Here is an 8892-nt window from a genome sequence, read left to right on the forward strand (position 1 = left end):
TTTCGAGAGAAGAGAATAACTCGATTACTTCGACCTCAGTGTTCAGCTGGTACCCCAAAAGATTAAAGGTAGAGTCAACCGCGATGGAATTTGAACTCAGAACTTAAAATCGGTAGAAATGTTGGTTTGCTAAACGTTTTTTTTACTAGCACCAGTTCGCCGCCTTATCAACATGCAGACATATTGCTACCAGTTAAACATCGGTTAAAATAAAACGAAAAATTAAAGTAAAAAAATTCACTTTTGAAATTGACATTGGGGAATGCTCTTCGGATGGAATGAGATTTCCTATTTTTTCTCTTTCAAATGACGACAGTAAAGTTTTTTTTAAATTATTCAAAATATCATAGTTAATTTTGACAATCATACATGGTTGCCGCATGACTGTGTGTGCTTGAGATGTTTCATTCGTAATTAGACGGTCTGTGATTGAATCGTATTGCGGGGCAATTTTGTATAATAGCTTTCTACAAAACCACAGGTCAACTAATTACTTATAGAAGAAAATTGTTAGATGGAAGTGCAGCTGAGGTACCGTTTCTATTAATAAATGGTATACTTCATCCACTCATGTTCTAACATTGCCTTTGGGAATCGTCAACAGACAACACTTTAAATTCAGGCTAGAAATCCAGTAAATTACCACTAATTTAGGAAGATATGAAACATCATTAATGCTAGCATTCTTATCCAGACTAGCCATAATAAAAGGTGTGTGCTTTTTTTTAACTAGTCTCCATCAACGGACAAGAATCATACTGACCATTTGATCATATCAACCGCATTACTCTGTATTTGTCACTTTGGTACTTATTTTTATGGCTTTTTATTGGACCATTAGATAACAGAACATAAAAATATAAAGTCTGCATTTGTGTATATGTGTGTGAGTGTTTATGTGTGGGTGGAGTGTCTGTCTATACGTATCAGGTTGGTCAAAAATGTTTTTCGTAATTCGAGCTTTAATAAATAGTTCAAAGTAATTGCATATGAGAAGCCTTTATTTATCACAATGTATACCATCATATTATATTGTCTGTTGCCTCCGTTGTCCCAGAAGCTCAATTCCACGCTTATATTATTTGGCCGGTTTAGAGACAAAAGATCCCCTGCGCCTGTTTTCATCCTCATCCACATTGATGAACAATAGGCCGTGCAGGAAATGAGCCATAGCACGGAAATGAGCCATAGCACGGAAAAGTTGTAATCTGTTGGAGAAACGTCTGAACATAGGCAAGGTGAGGCAGCAATTCTAGGCCCTCAATTTCTCCAAGTTTGCACTTAGTAACATTAGCAGTGTGTGCTGTGTCGACGTCATGCAGTGGGAGTGCGCATCTTCGATTCACCAATGCCATGTAATGAGCTTTCAAAGCATCATATACTCGCTGCAGTCGTTGAGAATAAAAGTGAGCGTTCACAGCATCACCATATGGGACAAACTCAAATGGCAACAACCCTTCGAAATTCCGCCAAATACAGATGACCTACTGTTCAACCTGACATTGTTTGTTTGATAACCTGTCTGGAACGAAACCACTGAATTCTTTTATTGTGAAATTAGATCCATTTTTTTCTTTCCAGTTACAATTAGACGCCAAAAAAACGGGCACTTCGAGGATTTGCAAGCATTTTTTTGCAAGTGCTCACACGTCGTTGATCCTGGTCATAGGTTTGTTCCTGAGGAGCTTTTTGACAGCCTCTGTCCGCAAGGCCGAGTTTATGGCTATGGATTGATGGTGCTTTGTGAAAGACCAAGATCTACCAACAATGTGCGTGTGGTTGTGCTTGGCTGTTGTTCAACCATTTCAAACAAGGCTTCATCTTCTTTGGTGTGTTTTCAGAGTTGGTGTCTTCTTCCTTGAAATGTTTGAACCCGTTTTGTGCTACACGTTTCTTTGGACCTTCCACGTCAATAATTTGTTTTGTCGCTGCTCATTTTCAAAGCTGTAGAATAAAAAACATACAATTAATCTTTATATGTTATATAGGAAAATAATGAACAAACAGTTCAGCGATTGCTGTAGCAGCATTTCGTCCTGCTCTTTACGTTCTAGGCTCAAATTCTCGCAAGATCGATTTTACCTTTCATTATTTCGGTGTTGATTAAATAAGAACCAGTCTAGTACGGCGGAGATTATATAATCGACTTGCTTCCTACCCTCAAAATTATTGGCCTTGTATCAAAATTAAAAAGCATTATGTAGGTCTAATTGAGAAAGTAGTCTTCCCGACCGATCAAATATATAAAGAAATGAGTTCTGACAATCCAGTATTGTTGTTCAAGTATAGATTATGGACTTCTGTTTTTATTATAGTAGATAATGGGCAGTGATTTCAGAGACGTTTGACACTTGGTTCTGGTGTTTGCTATTCAAATCAATAGACATATTTTCAATTTTGAAAAACATTATGATCAAGAAATAAATAAAACGTGTTGAAACAAGAATTGAAACAGGTTTCTGAATTTTTAACTTTAGATTGCCTTTAGTTTACCTCTTATTTAAAGATATTGTTACCTTATGTAATGCAGATTACAAAATATAAAAGGAAAAGTTTTGCCAACTCATTTTCCCATTACTAATAAATTATCTGATATATGGTTGTTTTATACGGACAATTTATGTCATAAAGAATTTTCTTCGTCATCGTTCATTGCCTTATAACCTGAACACAAATAGAAAAACTTTTGCCAACCTCAGAACAAATTTAATTATGCATAGTGATCAATTTTCATCTATCTTCCAAATTCGTTTGATGCTAAGTTTTAGAACCTTTGAAAATGGATCTAAATACATATGCAGTTTCTTGCTGCCAAATATATTTAGCAATGACATCAATAAATTTCTGCATCTGTGTTTACTAACTAAGAATATCTTCATAGAATACTGTCAAAATGGACATGATGAATTTCTAAAGATAATCTATATGATTCTTTGTTATAGAGTTCCGATTCAAAATTGGTAAGCAGATGGGTGATAGATAATGACAAGAGTAATGATGGAAGTGACAAAAGCAATAATGATGATGATAGCGACAGTGGTGGCGTGGATAATGATGTTAAGGCAGTAAATTATTAATGCATTAGTCATCATCTTATTGAGCGTGTTTGTTTAAAACTAAAGTACAGTTACTAATGTTATTTTAATCAGCAGTCTGAACAAATGTTGAAATCAATCGTGTTACTCAACTAGAATCTAAATAAAAATATTATTTATAATTTTATGGCGGTAAGTTGACAGAAATAGTGGTGCACCAGACCGGATCGGACTGATTCAGACTAAGAGCCTCGTTCTAGTACTGTCTTTCATTTGTCTGGATTGCTAGTTCAAATCACACTAAAGATATTTGCTATTCGACTTCCTGAAGTCGGTAAGATAAATACTAATAATATACTAGAAGGAAGTCAATGTTGAGATTTATGTTCCCAAACATTAGTTTCCTTGATTATCAAGTTCACAATAAGCATTAAATATGATGAGGTGAAATTGTGTGTTTAGCTTTTGTAGCTTATCACACAATTTCAGGTAAAAAGATTATTTATTACGTGAGCATTGAAGTTGTTAGAAATAGTAGCTAGAACTCACTCAAATCACACCCTACTATTGTAAAAAGCAGGAAAGGCTTTGGAAATAATATTGCAGCACCAAATATGTCATTCCTGAGAGCAGAACGTGAAATAATGGCTGAGTCACATTTAATCATCTCAATCACGGCTAAAATACAGGCTAAACAACAACGACGGAATTCTGAATCTGCCGGGGAACATCAACCAATTGCCGTGTAAGAAATGAAAATACACTTGACATCTTTATAGTATAATAATATTGTAAGATAAAAGAAAAAGATGATACAAATATTCTTACATCCAAGAACTATTCTAACCATCCTCGTTCTATACTTAATGGTACTAGTAACATGTCATTTTCGTTTTCTGTGAGCAGAGATTACTAACTAGAAGTTCAGACTTTTTTCAATTTCCGGTGAAAAGAGCGGTATGAGAGGTTTCCTCTACGTCCCCTATCCCAGTGCAGTGTTGTCAATTTCGAAAGAGAGAAGAAAAGGGAGAGAGAGAACAAGGAGAAGGAATTTGCGTTAATGTTAAATATATCTTTATCTATATAAATATAAGATAATATGTCATATACTCTTTAACTAGCTTCAGCTTGAGAGCAGCTGCCATGCTGGGGCACCGCTATTATCTTTGTTAGACCTTCATTACTTGATATGTAGCATTTGGTGGATGAGGAAGTTTGAAGCTGCTACCCTCATCTGTGCTTTTTGTTGCGAGGAATGCTCATCAAGAACTCTGGACGGAAGGAAATCCAGTTTTGGGTTGGAGAAACCTACATCCACCCCATGCAAGTCTCTCCGGCTTTTGGGGGATACTGACGAGCAGTGAGCCCTTAACACCCAAGTTGTTGCAATATATGGTTCTGTATCTTGATGACGATGCTGGGATCTCTGGCACTGGTACCCCGTTCTGCTGTTTGTGTAACTTTCAATTCCAAAGTACGTTACAAGCCTTTCCAGGAATTTTCAGATGCATATCAAAGTATGTCTTTCCTGCCTTTGTTTTAGGGAGTAGAGTCTTAACTTTTCCAGCGTTTCTAAATAGCAGACATGTCGCATTGCAACGATCTACTTACTATGTGTATCTTCGCTGGATTGTTTCGAGTTCTGCCGTCAATTTTACACTGTTTGGTGGTCATAGCTGGGAGCAGTAGTCTAAGCAGCTGAGGATATATGTCCTCCAGAGAACCATCATGGTTTCCTGTTTTCTCGTTCTGATAGTTCTAAGCATCCATACAGCCAGTCGCCTGCATTTTATTGTCAACTTTGTAATATGAACCTGGAAACATACATCATTACATTATGAATAACAGTGGCCCTTAGAAAGTGCCGAGTAGAACATCAATCACTGTCTGTGTTTAATTAGAAGTGGATCAATTTGCCACCAATTCTTGGCTTCTGTCTTTTTAAAGGTCGTGCGGCCTCTCTCCAAACTTCCCGGTAACGCTAAGATCACACATCTTGTGACATATTATTCCATGTTTGTTTTAATCAAAGAGTTTTGCAAAGTCGAAATATATCTGGTCGACATTTAAGTTGTTGTGTAGCTGCTTTAATGCTCAGTCGTAGTGTTGTAAAAGCTGCCAATGTTATTGGATAACTAAAGATATTTACTATTCGATTTTTGAAGTCGGTATGATAAATATTAATAGTATACTAGAAGAAATTACTTTCTCCTAGTATTTTCGATATTCATGCTTCCAAACCGTTTTCTTGATTATCAACATGATGAGGTGGAATTGTGTGTTTGGCTTTTGTAGCTTATCACACAATTTCAGGTAAAAAGCCTTATGAATTGCTGGCCTTGTGTCTAAAAAATCAGAAACAATAATCATTATTTTTTAACTGTTTCTTATCATTTATTGGACATTTATTCATAACTACATAAGTACGCAAAGATGGGGCTTAACCTCTTATATCTCATTAATTCAGGATTAGGATTTAAAAGCTTAATACTCCTAAATCATTCCGTGTTTCTAAATCATAGCAACGACCCAATTGCCAGGTAGTGATGTTAAAATGGATTAGGTCTTCATAATTATTGTTGTTCAATCTCAAGTCAACATAATTAGAGCAAACATATAATTAGAGTTTTTCACTCATGACTATCACGCCCGTTTGTGTTCTGGCGCTTTTATCGAGAGTGTACTCTTTTATTTTAAGGTAGTGTGAGTTATGATGTGCATTAGATTGAGTTTTATTTCTAGCAAGTTATCCGTCTGTTTGGGTCATTCCTTGTCGGCTCGGCGTAACAGAGAGTTAAAATACATTGGTTATTGACACAGCACAGCTCTTGCAATAAGTTAGAATCGCATGATGCTTCATAACGATGGTGTCTACATGAGCGTGGTTTTCCACTGTGAGGTCTATTAGAGTAAATTATCCTGTAAATTAGATAGAAGACTATGGCAAACAGACAGATAGACGCACACACGCACATAAACACGCACATACATATGGGTATACACACATATGGCTATATACACTCACACACACACACACACACACACACACACCCACACACACACACACACACGTTTTCAACGGGTTTTTGATTCACAAGGATTTGCATCTCCCCTTGTCCATGGCCTGCATCCCCCTGCTTTCCGTAAATCCCATCCTCAGATCTACTCTGTCACTTCTTCAGACACTCTGTTTGTCATTTACTGGAGCACTGAACCTAACTCTTCTGCACTTCCAGGAGCGCAATATTATCGGCCAGGTCCTGATCCGTTAGGCATCTATCTTCAGTGTACTGTTTCCGGCAGTTGGCACATTTATGGCTGTATGCTTCACAAACTCGGTGACAAGAAGAAACGATGAGAATGACTAGAGACAAACCTGTTTCACTACTGTGGTGATAGCGCTCAACCAAAATGCTTGTCGTAACTTTATTTCATACCATACCAAGATACATGTCATCTGCGCCGAATTATTTTATGGCAATAAAAATTTTGGGCGAGAATAGAGAGGTGCATCACACACTTACACTGGTCCAATGAAAACGTGAACAATGTTGTTCAGCTACGCTCTCACATCTAACCAAATCCTTCCAGTTGCTAACATCTAGTCTAGTTTTCCAGTTTTGTGTACTTAGAAAAATAGACAAGATGTTAGCGACATGAATCGTATATGGCATCTATGAGGTAACTCCACACATAAGAAAAAGCAGCTGTTCTCCACAAATGACCGTCTACTTTTGAATTAGAAGGACATGGGGGCCGATAATGGATTATATACATGATGGTTTATTAACTAGAAATAACAGTCCCATCACACTTAAATTCTAGCTTACTGTGTCATAAAATATTAAAGTAAAACACTAGATAATGTGTTTTCCGTTCTAGTAAAGTAGACTATGATTTGAAGGAGATCAGCTGATTTTTCTAGAGTGTTGAGTGTTTTCACAGACGCTGTGTACGATCCATACATATTGTTTGAATTTTTATGGCAATAAACTATAATCTAATGGAGATTGGCTGCTATTTGTAGCGGTTTGAGTCACGACATATATAGTTTGTTAGGTATCTTTCCAAAATTAAATAAAATAGAATGAAATTTAGACGAGATTTGACTGTTATTTCTAATAAGATTAAGCGCCAAATATACGCTCTCTCGTGAATTTGCTATTCTTCAATTGAGGGTGCCTTGCTGCTATTTCTAGCAAGCTAAATAATTATATGTGTTAGATCTTTGACACTGAGGTGTGGCTTGGAGTAATTTAGCTGTAAATGATTTTGTAGAAGTACTTTTGACATCTCAAACTGTAAAAGCTTTGGTTGGTAGCCTAAAGTCTTGTCAACTTGGCCAGCTGTGTATTTGCTTCTGAATCAGAAAATGCGTAAATTGATTACCAACAATTAGAGATTTCAATTAACTTGTTAAGAAGACACACAAGGAAAACAATGCATTGGTTTATTTTCCATTAAAATTACACAAAAGAAATAGATTTGTGTGTAGAAAATAAAATCAATGTATCATTATTGTTAAAGGTTTAATGAGTCCTCTAGGAAACAAACAAACAAAAAAATATATTGTTTTTTTAATCATTCAAGAGACAATTGTTCAATAGTAATTTAAATAGAACTGGAAATGTTTTGAGAAAGCAAAATATGGTGATAGAAAACCAAAGAAAAAAATGAAAACCACGTACATATTTACAAAAAAGCAACATTTAATTAGCGTTATCTTTTGAATATGTATATAATTATGTTGAAACCAATAACAAACAAAACATATAGAACGAACAACACACGGATAAATAAATTAAAAGGAATAAAACTATATGAAATATTTCATGAAGTATCTTACCGTCAACTAAATGTGACTGCCTTAAGAAACATAGCAGACGGTACCGACGTATGTATTGTTATATAATGCAGATACAACATTGAATGTTTACCCATCTCAACTGACATTTTGAAACTATTATTCAAAGCTACATGCTTAAAACAACTATATGCAAGTTCTCTTTCTTTCTTACTTTTTCTTGCCTTTCTTTCTTCCTTTTATTATTATAATTATTATTTTTATTTTTTTTATTTTTGCACAACAGTCTTTCCTTTACTTTTTATATTTTTCGTTTCAAGACAAGGTTTCAATGGGTTTTCTCTTTGGATCAACATTCGCTTTTCTTCGATGTGTTAAATAGCACGAACTTTGTTCAGTAACCAGAAGCTACGAAATGTATAACATGATGTACGATCGTATGTGTGTGTATTTCATTTTCATGCATACACATGCATACAAGGTTATGAATGAGTTTCAGTTACATAGAAAAACATAAGTTTCTAGTTTTATATATATATATATTTTTTAGAAAGTTTTATTTATTTTTGTATGAGTTCCTTTCAGTTAATTTGAAACAGGAAGGTTCCAAAATTCATCATCCGCATTTCAATATATTCACGCGCTCGTTTTCTAAATGTAATGATGTTGGCGTGTGTTCGACGCCGTTTTTACAGTAACGAGGCCAATGTGATTGCTGCTGAGAGTGCCACCGGAAATTTTATTATTTAGACTTATAGGTCATCAGATGAGAACGTCAATAAAATTTTAAAGAAGTTTTTGTTCCAAATTAACGGAAAAAAATAACTCATTCGACAATGGGAGTGAGTGTAGGAGAGAGGAAAAAACAAAACCGTGTGCGTGTTTGTTGCATTAAAAATTACAATTCTATGCTACTTTTGTCTTTTTTAATAAGTTGGCTTTTTTAGATATTTTCCAATTAGGTTCCTTTTGGTTAGTTTGAAACAGTAAATTTACCAAATCCATCACTAATTCTTCTAAGCGCTCCCATGTTTTCAAAGAATATTCAAAATG

At 35.3% G+C, this 8892-nt stretch overlaps 1 long non-coding RNA gene across 1 annotated transcript in view; it reads right to left on the reverse strand.

The window, feature by feature from the left end:
• Positions 1–1004: 1004 nt before the first annotated feature.
• Positions 1005–8892, reverse strand: part of LOC128247680 (uncharacterized) — a 62832-nt gene continuing 54944 nt past the window's right edge. The window contains exon 5 of the long non-coding RNA XR_008264043.1: positions 1005–1944. This is a non-coding gene — a long non-coding RNA (uncharacterized LOC128247680). The remainder of the gene's footprint in view (positions 1945–8892) is intronic.

Source organism: Octopus bimaculoides, chromosome 4, assembly GCF_001194135.2.
Source record: "Octopus bimaculoides isolate UCB-OBI-ISO-001 chromosome 4, ASM119413v2, whole genome shotgun sequence".
Lineage (NCBI taxonomy): Eukaryota > Metazoa > Mollusca > Cephalopoda > Octopoda > Octopodidae > Octopus > Octopus bimaculoides.